This window comes from Pelecanus crispus, chromosome 6 (genome assembly GCF_030463565.1).
Source record: "Pelecanus crispus isolate bPelCri1 chromosome 6, bPelCri1.pri, whole genome shotgun sequence".
Taxonomy (NCBI): Eukaryota; Metazoa; Chordata; class Aves; order Pelecaniformes; family Pelecanidae; genus Pelecanus; species Pelecanus crispus.
In genome coordinates this window covers 66,373,723-66,395,437 of record NC_134648.1, presented here as the reverse complement: position 1 = coordinate 66,395,437, position 21,715 = coordinate 66,373,723, and the positions used below count along the sequence as shown (strand labels likewise).

The window sequence follows — 21,715 nt, the reverse complement described above, 5'->3', positions numbered from 1 at the left end:
TTAGCTATAACTGGACAAGGTAGGAAGGAAAGGGGAAAGTTTTACTGAAGGTAGGCTTACCATTAGAGAGTGCAGCTGCTTCCAGTGTCACTAGTAAAATTATTATTAGGTAAAAATTTTGTTTATTAGACGTAATATCAAACAAATGTCTCTGAGCAACTCTATTTGATTCTGTAATCAACGATTTCCTGAAAGCCTTAATTAGAAAGGGAAGCCACTTTCATTTCTCTGCAGACTTTGTAAGTTCCCACATATAATGGCTCTCAAGATAGACTTTTACAGCGCAATACAATTAATTCATTCAGCAAATTCCCATTTGTTTCATAACTAAAAATATAGAAACACACAAACATAAAATTTTCATTCCAGATGGTCCTTTTGCAAGCCCTTCAGACCACTGAGAAACAGCTAGACATTCCCCCTCCTCCCCCCCCAAGTCCCTATCACTCTGAGCTCTCACAAAACAGGAGACTTGTGGCTGGAAAGGAGGGGTCAGGAGGATATGAGATAGAGCCAAAGTTAACAGATGTTGCTGCGTGACATTCTACACTGATTTGTTGATCTTTCACACAGTTTCAATTTTCTACTGTATTCTATGGTGCTCACAAAAATTAGCAGCAGCAGCAAAAAGATAGAGCACTATGAGCTCCCCCAAACCAGCCTGGCTTCCCCTGTAGAAACTGAGCTTCACATCTGCAAAACGCAGGAATTTAGGAGAGTAGTAGTATTGTTTTTGTAGACATTTTGTCTGCAACAGGAGATCGGAAGCTTTCCACGGTGTAACGCTGTGTATAACCCTGGCTCCCACTGGTGATCACCTGCTGAGCTTCACTTCCCCGGGGCCACTCATATAAGCATCTACTCCTTCAAGTGGAAACTAAAGGCTCCTAATGTGGGACACTAGGTTAAAATTAACTAGAGACCAAAAAAGTCAGTAGAAGGAGAAAGCTGTTAATTAAATTTGTGGCTGAAGACAGTGACCTTTCTGAATTTGGAGCATGGATATTTTTGTTCAGAGAGTTGCAGAAAATGGCTAAGAAAATTGAAGACGTAAGTCCTTGAGAAGTACTACCATGGATCTAGGCCGATCTCTATGGAAATATCAGCAGCTCAAGTTTTCCATTGAAACGGCTCTGTGTGTGTGATGAGAACAGACAGTACTGGCCTTTTTCTGCACTGCCTGGGAGCCTGGCAGAGCTTCTGCTAACACTGTTACGGCGACAGCGTCCTGAAGGCAAAACATGGTGAAGAAAGTTCTCAAGTCAGCCACGCGTCACTCCAACTTTCACAGTTAGCATACTGTTATTTCTGTGCCACAAACTATTGCTGCAACATTAAAACCAGGCAACCACACATTTAAAAAAAAAAAAAAGTAGGAAAAGAAAGGTTAAAAATTCAGCTTTAACCCCACTTCAGGATATTTTAAGATACAAATGCAGGGCCTTTTTATATTGCTAGAATTTGTCAATTTACAACCTATTCAGGTTCATGAAAATATTACACTTTGTAACTACATTCATGTGGGCATGTTACATCCATTGTAAGAGATTAAATTTTAAATAAGACTTTTAGATTTAAATTTTTAACACTATCTTTGTCTCTAACCAAACAGAAGGGAAAGACGCGTCAACATTTTACACATGTACACCCTCATCTGGTGAGTAAAAAGTTCTCAGTCTTTCCAAATCCAGAGCAATTTTATTCGAGCCATAGAAAAGAAAGTTCAGTTTCAGGCAAAGATCAAGACCATGATAAATATTTTGGGAAATTACTTGTGCGTGGGAAAAAGGAGCAGCTCAGATTGCAGGAACCACATCTCTGGAGGGCATCACCAGAACAGCTGCTCGCTGTTAGCGGAGTTGCCACTGGTGCATTCCTAACACTTTTTTAACGAGAGTGACTTCTGCCGACACTGGCCAAGAGACACGAGAAGGCTCCCAACAAATGGACCGGACTCATCACAAGCCTCTTTCCCCACCACCATTTATGCTGGTACAGATGTCCATCTCTGGCTGGGGACTCCTGGGAGGATAGGATGAAAATGTTTCATTTGTCTTCCTGTCTCTGGGGGGTTCCCAAGGTGCCAAGGGTCAGAAGGGATCATGATGGTCATTTACCCTCAGATGGTCAACCGGTTACTGCAAGGGAGCTGCCTATGAACGGTGGGGAGGCTGACTGGTCAGCACGCCAGCTGTAGGGTGGGCACTGGTGAACACATCATGAGGAAGCCACCAAGCCATGGCAGGACCTTTCTGCAGGGTGTGGTATTGCAAAAACAACACACTGTGGTGGCCCAGAGAGCAGAAGTAGAACATCGGGAAGAGGAGCAGCATATAGAAACTGTGCATCCTTGAGCTTGTCTGACCTCATGTCCAGCACAGGCCAGGACATTTTGTGTTCCTGTACGAAGCCCAAAGACCGGCAGTTCAGCCAAAGCACCTTCTTTTGAAAGGCAGCCAATCTAGACTTAAAGATGTCAGATCATAAAGGTCCAGGCACATCCCCTGGGTAAGTTGTTCCAATAGTTAATTATCTTCACCATTAAATATTGGCAGCTCATTTCTGGTTCATCAAGATCAGTTTCAAAGCACTGGCGCTCTCCTACATCTCTCTCACCTATACACTGAGCCAAGGTGCAAGCGTTAGGAACCAGTATGTACTTTTGCATGGCAAAACGACTGCATTGCTTTGTGTCCAGCCAGCAGATCTGCACCTCAAGGAGATTGTGCAGCTGTATGACACAGCTCATTTGTTTTCGTTTCCCAAAATCACAACTTTAGCTGATGGGCTTTGGCAACATGGATTACATTCCACTTAGCAATGGGAAGGACTGGGGGGAACCCACGACCGGCTGTTGTTCCTGCCCTATAGCTGTCTGGACTTTAGATCAAGGCTTTTTCCTATAAACCGGATTTTAGTCTGCCTTGATTTGGGAAAGGATTAGATGGAAGACTAAGAGTTACAACATACATTCCCACCTGAAAGGGGCTGAAGCCTGGTCAAGCCCTGCAACCACATCAGCTCTGTAGATGTTATGGATATGAACAGGCTGTATCTACACACTGCCGACTCCTTGCAATGCAAGTACAGCGGCGTGGCCATGCAGGCTCAGGGGCTTCCAAGTTGTTTAGCCCTGCACAGATTACAGCATGGTCACAACACTGGCTATGGCACAGATTGGTGCAAAAAGGTTGGAACGGAAACCTGTGAAAACTTACCAGCGAAAAGTGTTGCCTTTCCTATTTCCACTGATGTCAGGATAAGGTGCATTTACAAAAAAATCTGGCTGAAGTTAATATTTGTCAAATTGAGCCTTGTATCTCAGTTAAAAGCCATTTGACCAGTAGTATCTCAGTTTTTTCTCTCTGTCCTGAGTGGTCCCTAGCCATTTCATAAAAGACTGGTATAAAAGCAAAGCTGTTGTGTAACTTCAGAGACATCACAAGAGACAATAACTGTTACTTAGGACTTACAAAGCACTTTTACAGATCCAAAAAACATTTCACATCTATGAGGTAAGATTTTTAAATTTCCTGTATTCCACCTAGACAGCCAGCCTTACCTCTTTCCAGCATTAGGAGGCATTTATCAGCATGCTAAAAACAAAGTGAAAGCAGCGGGTCCAAGATCCTGCTTTTGCATTGCTTTCTCCTGACAAACCTAAGATCTGACGTTGTGGTCATGGGTCAGTATTTCTAATTCCCCGTGGATGCTGTAATGTTTGTGTAAAAGAAGCTGACAGTATCCAAATGGAGATAGAAAAGGCTTCCAAGAACACAGACAACAGATTTTCCTGCCTCCTCTCCCTCCCACCCCTATCTTCGTGGCATATGAGTTTTTTCTCTGGGCTTATTTTAAGCACCGTAGCTGTCTATTACATTTTGGAATGTATGGAACCACAAAACACACTGCTAATTAGAAGGAAGGCATTTGCTTATCCTTATGACTTTGTTTATGTAAAAGACTGCCCAGCAATGGATTTGTGAGCAACTGACTTTCTGTTCATGTACTATATGGTTTTAGATGAGAGAAACACAGGATTAAATTAAGAGGGGGGCTTAAATAATGTCTTTGCATTACAAATAAAACTGACTGATTTACTTTTCACTATCCTAGATATACTTTTTGAGACATCTCTCAGTTTAAATAATAAGAAACAAAAGCAGTAGCCAATTTTTGTTTCAGACTGCGATACAACATGGCATTAAGAAAAAAAAGGCATGGATTATATACAGAGAAGAGCTGCCCTTGCAGTAACAAGGAGCTTATTTTAAACAGAAACAATGTCCTTTTAGGAAAAGTCACAGCTATCAAAATTAGAGTGTATCAGTGCACCTTTCACACAGGGGTTTCAGGAGGGACTCTTGGCAAATGCCAGGTGTATCAGTATTTGCCTGCTAGCAGAAAGAGGTTATTTTAGCCCCCAGAGTCCAGAAACATCAGCTCAAGGTGCAGTGTTCACACTTCTTCCCATCCTGTCGTCTCTCCCTTTCCCTGTCTCCAAAACGACATTGCCTTCCTTCACCTCCTTCCCTCAGCAGCAAAAAGAAATAACAACTGACAGTCTTCTCAGAAATCTCTCAAGTGCCAAGGAGGAGGAGAAAGGAGACTGACACCAAAAATGCACTAGTAGGGGAAAGAGGAGGAACAGCTATGCCACAAAAACATCCCCAGGCAAGAGACAGAAGCCAGAGACTGGGGTCAGTAAAACTTGTCCAGACAAAGCATGTTTCTGTGCTAGAAGCAGCTGGACTAGATGACGTAGCAAATCTTTTTGCTTTTTTAATTTCTCTCTGCTTCGGAACTTAGCTCAGGTCTGCTATCACCACACTACCAGAACACAGCACACGTCAGATAACAGAAATAGTAATATTTATGTGCTAAGTCTCATTAAGTCGTTTTGCAGCAATATGATTTTTATTTAACTCTTTCCACAGTCAGGTCACCCTCCCCAGCCTGGTGTAAGGAGCACATGGCTAGTCAAAAAGAAATCAAGCACCGTGGGCTGCCAGGGCATGACGCTGCTAAAATACATCCTGAGCATCGCTTCGACTGTATGCAGCACGACAGAAAGGTTAACAAAAGACCCTTTTTGATACACCATCATCTAAGTGTGTAATCATCCAAATGCTTTCAAGTGAATGTTAAAACAAAACTATAAATTCCTTGAATTTTCCAGTATAAGCAGTCTTAGGAAACGATTTTACTGTTGAGCTCACAACAAAATTCAGGTTTTGGAAAGATTTCATGTTAACAGAATTTCTTACAGAACAATATTAATGCAAATATCTTAGGCAATATGGTCTGAGCCAAAAGCTGGGTTGTTCCCCGCTCCCCCCCGCCCCAGTTTCCACCCTCCCAATTCACTATTGACAAATCCATGTCAGCAATGCTAACATGGCTTTCTGATTCTGATTAACTACTTACTTTGACTACAGTAATACTCAGGAAAAGGAGAGTGAGACTGATAGATTTGGAGGGCTCAGTTAATATTATTTTAACCTTTACCCTCCCTGTCTTCCACAGCTTTTTTAAATAAACACGAAGAATGTCAAACTAAAATGCATAATTCCATTCCTTAGCCTAAAATTCCTATGCCAGTGAGGTTTTTCCAAAGACTTAAATATCTGAAACCAACTGCTCTTTCTTCTGCTCTTGAAAACAAACAATAAATCTAATTTCTTTACTCAATTATGAAAAGTGCTATGGGGATATTCCAGTAGCAAAGCAGAAAGAGAACAAATGATCTGACAGAAACCAACAAAATCAACGTAAGTTTTCCTGTTGATCTCAAAACCAGAATCTGACCACACATGGCAGGACAAGAGAGATAAGACTGACACCCCCCCTTCTCTCTGGGGTAGATGATTTCAGATGCCTAGTAACAATCTGACTAAATTTAGACTTTTTTTTCCCCCCTCCACAGTAACTTCATTTGATTTTTCAATGCCAAAACAGATTTAAAAGATGTGCTTTCTTTAGGAATGGCAGAAGTACAGCAAGAGATCAACAGCACCGAAGAAGCTATTAACAAAGCCGGTCACATATATGCGATTTGCTACACGCAGACAGGTACCTGGGAAATTAACCATGGAGCAACATAGGCTAAATCACACCATCAGTTCTACTTGCCTCCAAAACTTTCCTTTACAACTTTCTGACATAAGTAATTACCTGACCAGACTTATCTTTAAGCTCCTGCCAAAAAGCCCCATTTCTCTAATCTCTCAGAAGAAAGCCCGTGTCCATTTAACGTGCCGAAAGACAACTCTTCTGGGTCAGCGCCAGTCCCAGGAATTAGTGTCTACTCCCTTCACAGAAAAGCCTGGTGCCCTTTCTTCACGTCAATGGATTGCAGCGCCTGTTTGGTACTGTCCTCTCCAGCGCTGGCTGCTGAAGCCCAGTTCGGATTCAGGGGATGGTCTGGATGTTTGCTGCAACGAGTCACTCGCTTGTTTTCAGCAGACTCCAGGGTTCTGGCAGGAACTGCCAAGTTTTCCTCAAAATCTCCGGCGCTGCTCAAAGGACAGCCCAGTACACAAGACAGCATCGTTTTTGGGAACAAAGAATTAAAACACAAGAGCATTTGCATGTAACTAATAAGCCCACAGGTCACCCTCCTGGTTTTCAGCACTCGTTTCTCAATCTTGCTCCCAACTTGGTCTCAGCTCCTAAGCGCTTACTCGCTTTTGTGCGATCCGCTGTGCTGTATGCAGAAGTTCAACTGCTTCTGCACCTTTTGCTCTGGTTCCCAGGACCTCTACCCTGCACACGATATCTGTTTGGCCACTTTTGGCTAGAGTGAAGAGCCGTGCCGTGAACCTGCTGCTGTGTGGTATTCTGACACCCTGGGAGTGCCAATTGCATTTGTAAACCTCACTATTAGCTCATGCATTCTTTTTCCTACTGTGGCTTTCACAGGGCTCGACATGGCCCTTCTCAGGGTACAAACGCAGGTTCTTTCCATCTTTCAGAGACAACGTTTCACCACAGGTGACTCGAAGTCAATGTTCTGTTCAATTTGTTACACCAATTCCTAATGTGCTACATTAGTAATACAGCATTAAGCAGAATAAGCAAACTTTTGTTGCACCTCTACCGTCAGACTTCTGGAGCCTTGATCATTTTGATTTGGCTATCAACAAAGCACAAGCTCCGCAGCAGCCAGTCTAATTACAGGATTAAAGGCTTTAATAAAATATTGTTTTAAATACATTAAGGGCCTGATTTTTCAAGGGATGTGAAGTAGAAATCAATTTGACAAATGCCACTTTGTGTATCACACCTAACATTAACAGTGGGACAGACACACCGGTGGAGGTCAGAGCACAGCAATAGCTGTGCATCACTCACCGGCCAGCACCAATTGTTTGAGTCTTGGTACAGCTGAATCTACTGGCGTTCCTGTTTTGCTGCAGTAAAGCTGAGTGTTACATTGATATGATCCCTCCATGATGCAAGAAAATTATTTAGGATTTCCTGGAGAACAGTGGAACCTGCAAAAATTAGCTGCTTTGTTAGTAGAACAGAAGCTCATAATGAACCATACATCGCTGTACTCCACTATCTGCTCTTTCCTGGGATCCTCTAAAGCAGCTCCCCCCCATCCACATAGCCACAGCTACACAGTATCGTTTTTAAGGAATGCAGAGTTTGAGGGATGATTTAAAAAGAAAGACTGGTTAAAATAACAAAACTGAACAGAAAGCTGGCCTCAGTCTGTAGAAGATGAGAAACTCTGTGTGTGTGTGTGTGTGTGTGAAAATCAGAGACATAGTCCCTGTTTTACTGAGCATGCAGCCTAGACCCAGATAAATGTTGATAAAGATGCAGAACACCACATTCAGCATGGCTTATGTCTGCCTGATAAAGAGAAGAAATAAAGTGAGATTCCTTGAATAGCTAGATTTTAAGGAGGGACTGCTAAGGGTTGATAACTGTCTGGCAAAAGAAGGCAGGTAAGTTTTTATAGCAGTGGGGACAAAAAAAAAGGAATAAAATATGAAGAAAAAGACAATAAAGGCAGATGAAGGGAAGAGTATGAATAGAATAGGAAAAACAGGAAGAAAGAACAGGGTGAATTATTAGAAACAGGCAAAAAGATAAAAAGGAGGAATTTAGAAAAACTGAAGTTTAAAGTAGAAAAATGAAGAAAGCGTCATCAGGCATTAGCAGCACATGAGATGCCTTCACAATATTCGTGGACTACGTATTACATTTCTGGACAAGTTTTAAATGAAAACTGAAACCTGCTAGCAATATACGTAGAAATTACTTCTTCTAACGAAGTGGAAAATAGTTTATTTCTAGGCTTTTTTTCCTCACTTGCATGAAGAGCGTGCAAGTAGACAGGAGCCGATTAGTCTGAGGACAGGAAGAGACACACTGCAAATGTAACGCACAGCTCACAGCACTGCTTTGAAAATGCACATTAATTTTGTCAAACTAAAAAAAACTCCCTGAGGCAGAAGCAACAGTATTTTTCATCTGCATAAAGCATACTCTTTTGTCCTTCCAGAGGGCTTTAGCTACTTTCCGCGCAAGTTTCCATCTCCGTTTTAAATGGCTGTATCAAAATGATGCTTAAACCCACAGACACACAACAGCTTTCAAGGTAGCGTACGACGGCACCTGAATTTTAGCAGTCCTTTGGATAGGATTCACAGAACTTCATGGGATGAGAAAGTCTATTTGTAAGCCTTGGCTGGTCCCAAGAGTGCTGCAGAGAGTCCCACCACGTACCCAAGAACCGCCACGACCTACTGCATTACTCTGCTTTCAGTGGCTACAGCTTCGTAGCTCCTTGAAGCACAATAACCAGAAACTTCTAAGGCATCCTTAGTACAAAGTAAGAGGAATGGTTCCTGCCATGAAAAAAATCTACAATCTCACTTAGAGAAAATAGAAGCTAGCAGCAAAACAGTGATACAACCACACGGTTATTTCACTTAGTCCCAGAAAAATCCTATTTATCTATTTATAAAATAAAGAGATGCCTCATCTGTTTTATTGTGTTCACTGGCTCCTTTGTGAACACTTTCGCTAAAACACTTGTATTCAAATAAAAAAAGCAAGTGTCGCCACAGATTCTGAAAGAGGAGACTGCTGTGAAAGCAACTGCAGCACAAACATCAGATTTCGAGCAAGTTAGAGAGGCTGCCTGAGTCTTTTCTCCTATAGGCTTAAAACAAGACAGTTTTGCCTTAAAAAACAACACTTCCATTGTAGAATGGAAGATTACTGTATGCTCCGACATAAGTATTGGATGAACCCCCATCAGCAGAATGCCCTGACATTTAATAATACACAACGCGGGGAAAGAAATCACTCCAACGCGGTGTGCTAAAGATCAGGGCTTATAATGACACCGCATGCCATAGCTACTCACTGCTCCTTGGGAAACAACACAAACAAGCGGTAATCCAAGAAACGGGAAGCCCCAAGAACAAGTATTAAGAACATTTGTTAATCAAAGGACTAAACATACAGCAAGGTTTTCATTTCTTTGACTTTCATATATTATTTCCATGCAGTAAAATATGTACTAAGCTCTCCACAGATGATGCAAATGTCTTACCCTGGCTCAGGACAGCTGCTGTTCTGAGAAACAAACCAAAATGAGCTGGTCATTTGAATTCCCTTAAAACTCATAATATTGGGCCAAATAAAGCAAAGTAGAGCTTACTGTACAGTTTAACAAGCCATGCCTAACTTCTTTGTGCGTTTAAAAACTATAATTTAATTAACTTTACCTGTAAGCTTTGCGGGAGTGTGAGGGAGGAAAAAAATAAAATAAAATACAAACTCATTTTCTCTTCAACTCTGAAAATAGTTCAGGGTCCAAATCCCTATACAAGAAGTAATAAAAATAGTTTGGTTTCTGGTAGCAATAACAAAAATGAGGGCAAAATTAATTCCTACACTTTGATGGCAAACAATCTAAAGCAGATGTTCAAGAATAAAAGCGAGATGTCAAAGTAGTTAATAAGAGCTTTTCAAAACCAAACAAAACAAGACAACTTGCAGCTTTATGTGCTTATATAAAACTCTAAATCATCTCAGTCAGCTTCATCATCTCAGTCAGCTTCCACCCTTAGCCCTTCTCCATTCTATGAAGCTTCACAATTACCAAAAATGTTATATTCAAGTCTAAACCACCACAGATCAGCATCTTCTGAACAAAAGCACATGCAAGTGAGCTTTGCTTATTAGAGATCAGCTGCTGAATCAGTGCCCTTGTGAACAGAATTACACTTCCACAGTTTCAATACCCAGGATCTCTGGAATAAAGTCCCTGTCTTTAAGAGACAGAGCATATTTAAAGATACCTAAAAAAAGTTCAGACTTTATTTACATTTCCGCTAGAATACTGCAGTTTTGAGACAGAGATCAAACTTCACATTGTAAGGTCAAAACCAACATAAGCATTCCTTAGAATCAGACTTCAAATAGGTATTTGAAGTTATCCACACTTTCTTGTTTGTGAGTTCAAAGAATTGCTGATCATAAAGCAAACTTGAAGATATTAAATCTTCTAAGTACAAATTTCACAAAAGACAATGTGTGCATGAGGGAGAATGGAGTCCTCCTACATTTAATATGGCAAAAAGTTTGTATAAGGTAACCATAAGCACACCCTTTCAAAATGAAACTAGCTTTTATTGTGAACACGAAAGACACTGTGTTAACTTAAAACACCGTTCACTTAGATGTGCTTTCCAAAACGCCTTCAGCAGGATTATATTGATTTAAATAAAGTAAATTAGGCAAGTTTTTGCACTCAAGCTTCCCACACAAATAGGATTTGCCAAGTCTTTTGAGTCTAATCAGTGGTACAATCATACAGGTATACAAGAGACTGACTAAGCATACAGACACACACACGCACTTCTAGACTCACCAGCAAGAGCTGATTTTTGCCTGACCACGAAGAATTGCTTCCTAAGCTGGTCAGCCCAAGTCTCCATCTACCTGGAAGCCATCCATCCAGCAACACTGGGCTACTGCGCATCTGCATCACCATTCCACTTCATTACATGAAACACAAACCCGTCGCTACAGGCATCGTGGTAACTGATACCGTATCACTGAAGTCAATGGGAGCAACTCAGAAACTCTAGAGTTAATAATAATAGGTTTTTGTGTTTCCTTTCCCAAGTGCTGACCATTTGGAGGGGTATTCCTCCCCCTCCCCCCCATTGCTGGGCTATAATCACATTAATTTCACCGTGCCAAGGCAAGCTGTTCAAGAAGCTTACACAGCACATTCGGCTTAATAATCCAGGGTGGGCTTTTTTGGGTTTTGAACTGTCCAAGATTTGACAAGAAAAAGAAAATGAAGGCATGATGCATAACTCTCAGGAAAATTGTATTTTCAGCAAAAGATAGCAAGGCCATATCTAAAAGCTTTAACAACCAACCAGACACTTTAAATCACCACCAGCCTAAATAGCTTTGTCCTAGCTCTGGACATAAACTTTTATCAACTGGTAATATAGTGAGAAAACCATTTTTTCCTCCCTTGGTTTCACATTAATCTTGGGTCACAGTTAAAACACAACACTGCATCAGCTCTTCTCCCCCCCGTCTCCTCTTCTCAGCCATTGCTGCGTCGGCTGAAACATTCATTGCTAGGACTGAGCACTGACAGCTGGCGTGGCTAAGAGACCTCCAAGGAACAAAGCCTGCCAGAGCCTGAAAGCAGCTCACCTTACGAAATCACCTAACCCCCAGCCTCAGCTACCCCAGCAGCTCTGCTGGTCCTCTCCAGGGCATTAGCAAAAGTAGGGAGTTGCAGTGACCCTTGCTGCTCTCAAGTCAAGGAAATTCAGACTTTGTTTAATCTTTCATATCTTAGATTTAGACCAACACTAAAAGGCAACCCTCAAGCGCTACAAAGAGCGCTCTGTAATTCATACAAGTAGTTGAGTCACAGCAAACCAGTGGACCAGCCAGGATAATGCATCATTGAATGCACCTACATTTCTTTCTGTCAAGGGCTACAGTTTGCTTTTAATTATTCATAATGCTTTGTAATGTACTTGGATGCATACACTGTACATACACACCGCAGATTCAGTTTTGAAAAAAATAACCAAGTCTCAGTAATTAGAGAGCTGATTGCTGTGCTCAAATGCTATTTTTTAAATGAGATGCTTTTTGTGTGCTTGGGTGTTTCTGTTACATATGTATACACACAGATACACACACACAAATAATCAAAGGCAGGAGTTAAACAGTTTTTAACAAATACTATCACTGAACATTTTGCAAGACCCTATAATGCCCCAATCCTGTGCAGATTTACACACGGGATTCATTTAAAGGCACGCCAAGGTAACAAATCTATTTGCTGTCAAGAAATTTTATCATACACTTACTTGGGGCTTAGACCCAGATTCAGCAACGCTGATTCCGCTTAGAAAACTACAAATGATTCAGCTTTAAGCACACAAAGAGCCTCACAAAGTCAAAGCAGCAGGCGCATACCGATTACTTTGTCTGGACTGTGGCCTACAAGCCCAGTCCGACAAAGCCAAGCAAGCCTAAACCTGATTGCGTAAACCGAGCCCATCCGCTTCCCTGCAATTACCTAGGGCAATAAACACAATGGTCTAGGAAGCAGAGGCTTGCAGAAATGGGCCTCCAGAGAAAGAACCAGCACCCTGACGACGTTGGTCTCTGCTCCTCAGCCTTCTGTAGACCATTCCAACAGCTCAGAAGTCGGGCAGCTCCCAACCAGGTATTAGACACCAGCATCTGCTATTGCCCGGTCCACAGATCTGCCACCATACATTGACGGGCCCTAGGGACTGAAACGCAACGAGGACAAAGTAACAGAGCTGAGGGTTAAGCCAAGAGGTGTACACGCTTGCTTAATTTTAAAGCACATGCTTAAGGGTTTTCCAGGTCAAAGCCAGGATGGATCCATATCTTATCATATCAAGCACCTCTACCAGTTTTAGATTAAACATTTTATATGACTATTTCAGTGATACCATTAACTAGTCCACAAGGGTAGACTTTTGCTCACTACTCAGGATACATAAAGATGAATTTTAGCAGGCTAGTCCAGTTGCATGGGCCATTTCTGAAGCAACAATCCACTGGTGTTGGTGTGAGTTTTCTTATTGATTTAAATGGATGCTTGACCATGCCTCTCTAGCTGAAGGTGGGTGTCAAGAGACTAATACGATAATATTAAGAGAGATTTAAGAAGTATATAGGGCTTCCAAGTAATCTCTCAAGAGTAGTTATTTATTACATAAATCATCTTAATTTTATTATCTGGGCCCCAATCCCATGGCCTACACAAATTGAGAAAACAGTCCCACTAGGGCCTATGTGTAATGGGGTCCATTACTCATACCAAATAGATCAAACATCCTTAGAAAGCTAATTTACAAAAAAAGTTTCCAAATTTCTTCAATCATGTATTTAAAACCTTACAAGGAGGACAGTAAGCAATTATAAATCATGCAAACACACATACTCAGTAATCCATATAATTTTGAAAAGTAGACTAGAATTCTAAGAAATGGCTTACTGCAATAGCCATTGAATTAATCATAGTTACTTCAGTGTCTTTTTTGACTAATTCCTACCTCAGGATTCAACAGTATACTTGATATTTGTCTTCCTAGTTAAAAAAATTGCAAAATGCACTGCAGACAAACCACAATCCTTTGTAATCCGATGTTCAGGGGCGTCACTGTTTATTGACGGGGTGCACCTATTCACATCAAAACAATAAAAGAAAACTTGCTTTCTTTCCAAATGCACATCAGATTTCTTTAATCTGTGCATTTACTAAACTGCATAAATAGAAAACTTGTGGTTTGATGCAATCAGCACGGTGCCATTTAAAGCACAGCACATCACAGGACTCTTAAGTCTTTTTGGAAATACCTCTGCTGCTCCGCAGCACTAGCTTTCCACCAGTTGCTGCTCCACATGCTATTGCCAATCAGCTGCATTTGCTGTAGCGCATTCCAAAGTTTACTAATTAATCTCTGCACTAAACCCCACCAATGGCCGGTTGCCATTTGAAATGGTCATCTTTTATTTAAAGACATAGTGACCCTATGGTCAAACTCAGACCTTATTTGTAAAAAAAGGTGTGCCAAATTTCAGGTAATTAAAACCACCTCAATATCAGTGAGGGGTTTTTTTTTAAACTGGATAGAGGCAATCATTAATGGTTTGAGGGCTTTTATATTAGACATATTAAGTCATTTCAATGTTAATTGTCAGGAATCAAGCAAACTCTCACATTTTGACCTAGGAGCTACATTCAGCAGAGGGTATGAGATGCAAACTTCTGGAAAAGAGAGCATTCATTTCTTGCAAAACAGCATACGTGCTTTGAAGTCATGTGTTTTAACAATTCTGGCTTATTGCTACATTTCATATGAGGTTTTAAATATTGATTTCACCCAGTCCAACCTCTCACACCATTGTTACAGGCTGCTCTCATTCAGCGGTGCATACTGGCTCCGTGACCTTCACAATGACCTCTACAAAAGCAGTTGTGCATTTTACTGTGGTGTAAATCCTCACAGACAAGTCGAACCTGTTCTTTTTGGCATCCAGCCCTTTAGATGAATACTCTGTAGAGATTTATTATGAAAGGGGAATGAAGGGGCATTATTGCACAACATTCATCCCTTGCATACGGCTAAGTTCCATCTTCTACAACTTCTGAAGGCTTTTGAATAAACAGATCTTCTTAATTACACAAATCGTTCTTGCTTCTCACCAATTTTCTGTAATTAAAACTCACTGTTATTTACAAAAAGGTAGACAGGCCCAGAAAAAAGCATGTGGGCTAAGGTGTTTTATGTTATTATTAATAAGTAATATTCATACTTCCTGTTACCATACACGAGGGATTAGTGTTTCCTAGCACGCCATTCACTTACAACACTGAAGTATTATTCCACATTGTAGCAACACACACTGCCCTAAAAGGGTCCATTAATTATTTTTGTAATGCCATGAAATTGCTGCAGGATATTAGACTGTCTCCATAAGAAATACACTCCTATGGTAAAATGATGAATGATGAAGTTTGCAGGTTTTTAATTAGATTTCAGAACAGTAAGAAAGTATTTACAAGGTTATTCTCCATGGCCTTAGCTTAATACTTTGTGTGCCCTTATGCAAATAATTAAAAAAAAAAAAAATCAAGACTGACTCAAAAAAATATAAAAGCATAAAAGAACTGTGAAAGGGGCAGATTTTAGAAATTCAATGAATCTGCCAAAGTAGTCTGAGTAGGAACCCTATCATTCACATTATCCACATTCCTTTGGGTTTTCCAATTGATCCTCCAGCAAAACGTACCCTGCTAGGGAAGGTGGGGAAACCAATACAAAAACCACCCAAACAAAGTTGCATTGATACTCCAGTCCAAAAATCATGTTCCAACTAGCTTTATCTGATAGTCACTTGGTATTAACCGGAAATGAAGTATTTTGATTGAAGCAGATATTCCCTGATCTAAATCTCTGAATTCCCCTAAAAAGCTCCCTCCCCCCAAAGTCAGCTGTCACGGACAATTGACAATGCACACACACATACCTCCGACTGCAAAAATAAAGAACTGCTGTGTGCGTCTCTCCCTGTCACCCACAGGCAATGTCAGGTATGGGTTCTCTCTCCCCGTCCTAAAAGTCTCAGCTGGCCATTCCTTAGCTTTCCTGCTCCTCCTTTTCTGCCAGCAAAATCAAAGACAACGTAATGCACAATAGCAAAGATTTCCCCATGCAAAAATCTAACAAAATACACTCTCCTTCCACCTTTCCCAGGTCCATACTCCACTTTCACAGCTCCAGAGCTGCAGAGGTTTCCCCAAACAGACTATGCAGCAGTGGTTTTAACTGTCTAAATTCACTTCCCACCTGTAGGTCCTCCTCTGCTACCTCCAGCACAGCCCGCTCCTTCATTTCTAAGCCTGATGCTACCAGCGAGATGGAGCAGAGATGTGCTGAAGATAACAGAAGGTAAACCAGCATGGTCATGCAGTGTTGTATTTAACAACAAAGATAAAGTATCCTGAGTTCTAAAGCAGGTTTTCTTCATACAGAAGAAATTTCACATTTTGAAAAGCTACAGTTGCTGTGTACTTTGCTTGTATATAAATAAAAATGAACCAAATAAAAATTAAAAGTGCAGCCACATTTATACTTTGTTCTTCATGACAAAATAACCCAGATACCACCACTATTTTATTCAGGGTCCTTTTAAAAAAAAAAAAAAATCCAAAGGTTTTCAACTAGGAGATAAATTTCCAACCTAAATGATTCTATAATTCTATCCTGGAACCTCAGCTACAGCTGAAGTTAGTTACATACAGCTTAAAAGCAACCAACAGTTAAATGGGTACAGCTCTCTTCAAGAATATTTCTGTTACTTTAAAAGTGACATATCTATTTAATTTTGTATTTCAAATTCACTTAACTAACCCGACACAAAACAGATTAAAAATTAGCATAAAGCAGGTGCTGTACACAACACTATCAATGAACCTAAACTGATACAACATTAAGCTTTAGTATAAACTGCACCTTAAGGGTTTGGGGGTGTTTATCACCCCTTTTTCCAAACAGATTTTAGAATTGCCTGATTTGAGATAAATTCTTGGCCTAATCCTGTCTAGGCTTCAGATCCTACATAAGTTAAAATGGGAATTCAAGTTCAAGGCATTATTCCACAAAGAGGCAGATTCAGGTGAGTAAGTGAAAACTGAATGGGTGAAGACGAAGGAAACATGAAGTTCCGGTCGCAGTCCCCTCTGCACCCTCCCATCGGCTCTCAAGCCAAGCCCTCTTCCTCTCCGCACCACTACGAAAGAAAACCCTAATCACGTTTTACTGGAAACAACCACAAAGGGGAATCCTTGGTGTGCAGGCACGGCCAAGATAGTGCCAACAGACCTCGAGCACCAGGGTCTAGACGTCGAAGATCTACGCCAAGATCTCCTCTCTCAAGCAGATGACACTGAAGCCCTCCAACTCTATCTGTATTAGAGCTTGTGTGTGGTTGGTGGAAAATCCAACAATTCAACTCCACAGGTTAACCCTTTTCTGAACTTGTAGTCATGATCTGGCTCAAATCCCACTCCAGATCAAAGTGGAGAAAAACATTGCCACTCCCGGTGTCATTACCCATCATGCTCTTACAGAAACTGCCACCTTTTTGGAAAGGCAGAAAATTCTGCAAATATTTACTGATCGATTATTCAAACTTTGCTTATCTGAACTCAAAGGACCTATCGCAAGGAAGGATTACAAGCTGGGCATCTGTACCGATATTCTTGGATGTATGTTGCTTTTTTTTTTTATGCTAGCCATGTACACATGCCCACAGGTACACAAACGCAGACAGCCCTAAGCCCCGCTGCCAAAGGCTGCCTAACGATGGTGAGGATCAGATGCCTCCATCCATCCCTTTTAGATCTGTCAGCACATCTACACAGCACAGACCAGCAGCTCTTGCTTACTTGAGCCCTGCCTCTGCCAGTCTTGCAGGGGATCACATTTCTGTGATTCTCTTTCGATGCTTTGGAGAACAGAGCAGTGCTGTATTTGTTTATGCCTCTCTTTCAAGAGATGAAACAGGAGAATGGACCTCAGACCTAAAAATATATGCTGCTTTCCTCCTGTGCACAGCCCTCAGAGCTTTAAATTGTTCCTCCCTCCAACCTACTTACCTCTCCACTGTCTTCCAATTCCACACACACCACATTTAAACGTACCGCCTGTCTCCTGCACGATCTACCTCACTATCTCAGAATAATACAAAATCATTATTCTTGCACAAACCCATCATTTCATTTTCTACTAATCACTGCAAATGTTGCAAGTTCCAGTTTCCTGGCCCCCATCCAGCTAATTTAGATAGATGGTTCCACATGTGCTCTCTGTCCCTCCATTTCCTGCCCATACCACTACACACATTTGTCTAAGTGAGTCAAAGCAGGTTTCTTTGTAGACATAATATATTCTTAGGTATTTTCTATTTTTTAAAAAGAGCCTGCATAAAATACAACCTATTACCATGCTATTACCCGCTTTGCAAGAGGCAGAGGATTTTACTGCTCTGCCACACATTGTGCTGAACTATAACACATGCCACAAACTACACCTGAGCCTCGCATTTCCCCAAAATACAAGAGTTACTTGTGTGGCAACTGTGTTCAGGCAAAGCAGAAAAATAAACTAAAATAGTCAATTCTCCACTTTGATATACTCCATTATCCAGGTTTTTCTACTTTAAAAAAAAAGTAAGAGGAATAAAGATAAGCCAAACTTTCAGAGTCCAAGACACTTCTTCATGAGGATAATTTCCCTTTCATTAGTAGCCAATGTTCTCAATACTGCTTTCCGGCAACACCTTGACTGACACACCAAGTCCAGACTAGGTATATATGGGGAAATTCACCTTTTGATTTCCAACACTGATTGCCTAAAACAATGTTCCTTTCTCCCACCCTCTGCACCTGAACAAACATTCTTGAGGAAAATCACTTTTGAAGTCTCCTTGGTACAGAACATTGTCTCTTTGATCCAAAACATCTTTTGCTGCAAGTACCCTAGCACAATACGAGTGCATCTTGGATGAGTACTGACTATTGAAAACTAAGGCTCCCAACAGCTCCTTTTTAATTTACAGATGTGCTCTTTTAAAGCTCCAAAGTCGACTCCTCTAAGACCCTGTAGCAAACATTCATTTATCTGCTGCGTTCACTTAGGCACGAGCTAAGGTGCGGAAAGGTGGTGTGCAAACACAAACACACACAGCATGGCCTCAATCAACACGCTGAAGATTTTTTTTCCTTGTAGGGAATTAATATATTAGTAAGGCTGGCGTACCTTGTAACAGAGATAAATGCAAACCAGAAGATGCTATGGGAAACACAAGTCCTGCGTGTACACCCCTGCCTACAGCCAGAATCCTTGTGAACAAGGGGGGGGAGGGGGTGGGAGGTGGGGGGTGTATACGTTTGAAACCACCCAAGTGTGCACACCCCATCCCCTCCTGTCCTCGGACACCAGACTTCTTACACAGGAACTGATCCAGACAGATGAGTACCAGAACCCCCAATTCCCCAAATTCTTCTGTCCCAGAGCTCTACTGTAACTCCCAGTGCCATGCAGGAGCCTTTTAGCCCTTCCTCCTAGAACCTCCCGTCCCACTCATTCCCACCTTTCTGCCAAACTCTGCCCCAAATCCCCCCCTGAGCAACGGCCCCATGTCTCCCCATGTTCTCTCCAAAGCACCTCACATCCAAGTCCCCACCTCCTCCCCATCCATCTCACCCACTGCCCTGTGCTTCCCCACCCCTACAGCCCCGTGCTCCACCGTCACCCCACCGCTGCTGCTGCCGCCAGCGCTTGATACCGACTCCCCTGCCACGTTTCTTCCAGCGACTGCCTCCCACTACGGCCATCCTTCTTGTCCTCCTCTTGGCTCCCCTTGCATGACTTTTTAAGTCCGTCAAGAATTTCAGAAAAGCCAGATGTAGGCTCCGCTTACCCAAAATTTGTATGAAGGCCCTGAGAACAGGCAAGGAAAAAAAATATAGGCATATGGGCAATCTTTCAACTGTGCTGGCAAGGTGAATCTACTCCACAACATCGGCAAATAGACTCTAGTTCATTGAGAAATGGAATAACCAGGAATAAAGCCAGTCTGTGAGGTAAGTCTGCACACACGTGCCTAACAGGCAAGTCTCTCAAAGCCAGACACAGCCCAGCTCACCGCTGACTGGGAGGAATCTGTGAAGCCATTAGCCCAACTCCGCCATTCCAGGTCACCAGCCCTCCTCCAGGTAAACAATAGAGAAGATAAAGGAATGACACAAAACTACTTTGATCAGCAGCAACAGAAGAAAGGATTAGAAGAAAACATGTAGTGTTCTTAACAAATGCAGACAAGTGCTAAGGAAAAGGGATCATGGCAGAAAGATCACACATTCTTGTATACACATACAGAAATTTACTACTTTAGCTTGCCTAAATGGCTTCAAATCCTTCACTGCTCTTACTGCAATTCTTTAAATGTTCTTACTGGTCTCTTTAAAAGAACTTTCCTCTCTGAAGAGTCCTGTTCTCAGCTGAAGAATGTCATTTCACATCTAGCCTGCAGAGTGGAGACAGTCTATCAACCATTTGCACAAGAAATCAATGCTTTTATTGTTAAGTAACAATTAAGGTGCCTGAACTATTTTTTTAAGATCTAAATTCTAAAGTATTTAGTTCTGTGAAGTCCTCTTTACACAGTCATCTTCAAGTACAGAAATATTTCCTACAAAGAGGCAGAGAACAACCTGCTTTTGGCACCTACCTAGACAGAAAATGAACTTGCATCAGGTCAAGAAAATGCACAGTTACGAAGTTTCCCCCAAAATGTAAAAGCAAGGGCAGCAAGTGCTAACAGAGGCTGCCCGGGAGACTGCAAAGTCTCCGTCTCCGGAGGTGTTTCAGAACAGGTTAGACAGGTACCTGTCATGAAGCGCCCCGACTCTGCCTCACCCCATGACCTCTCAAGACCCCGCGCCCAGCACTACAATTATACAATTCCACAAATATCCACTGCAATTTTGGCACCAAAGCTTCTCATTTTATTAATTTTTCTTCCTTGACTTAAAATTCCACCCTTAGAGGGGAACTTTGTCCACTCTCATTTTTTACATAGTCTCTATCCAGACATAGCGAGACTGCTTATACTCACGCTTTTAGACAAGCTATTTATTTCTGTTTCACCCTAGCACTACTTTCTGGTATGTTTACTTTTAAACAGTGCATCAAGCAGCACTATTTAACAACTTCTTGCATTAAAAATGTGGTTCAATAACTTTGCACTGCTCATTTAGCACAAACTCTAATATTTAACACTTACGATGTTTGCAACTCTTGGCCAAAGCATAGCATCGAAAGAGCATATATGCACTACATTGTATCTTGTTAAAAAGAACAGCAGCACTGAAAAAAGTTATATTGGAACAATCTATAAACGTGTTTACATTATATGAATGATTTGCTGTTCCTTCACAAGGCATGTAGGAAGTCAGCACTTCTCAAATGTGTAAAGTATTTCCATGTGCTTAAAGCATGATCTTTCCAAAACAAACAATGATTGAGAAATTTTTTATTATTCTTTATTTCCCTGCCAGCTGTTTTTTTGGACTCTCCTCTCAGCCACCTTCTTTCTTTCAGTCAGATCTCTCCTTATTGCTCACAGTAACACCTACTCAAGCAATAGCCTATTCAGAGCTGTAACACTCAGAAATAGGAAGATCTCAGGCTGATTTAAATGGCATTTTCCTTAGATCACTTTACAACGTGTCTTTGTGCTATCGTAGCTAGTGGCAGGTCTGGCTGTTGCTCAGGATGGAATTTGGGCATCCTATATCAGGACCTAAAGCCCCGTTCCTGCTGCTCTGTCCCAGTGCCTGCTGCCATACGGGCAGGGGAGTAGACGACAGCCTGGCGGAACCCTTCCGGCAGTCTTATCCCTACGAGCCTCATCCTATGCAGCGTCTTTTCATGGGACCAAAACAACATGCTGCATGACACACAGATGTACTTCTGAAATTTGATGGTAAACAGTCAGGCAAGCAAGCTCTCGGGCAACTCCATAAATCAAACAGAAGATTAAAAAACCCTAACAAAAAAAATCCACCCTAAAAAATTAAAACAAAAAACAAAAA

The 21,715-nt window shown here is 41.5% G+C and overlaps 1 protein-coding gene across 3 annotated transcripts in view; it reads right to left on the bottom strand.

Moving 5' to 3' along the window:
- Positions 1-21,715, bottom strand: part of MNAT1 (MNAT1 component of CDK activating kinase) — a 130,505-nt gene that overhangs the window by 37,249 nt on the left and 71,541 nt on the right. The gene's annotated exons all lie outside the window — the stretch shown is intronic.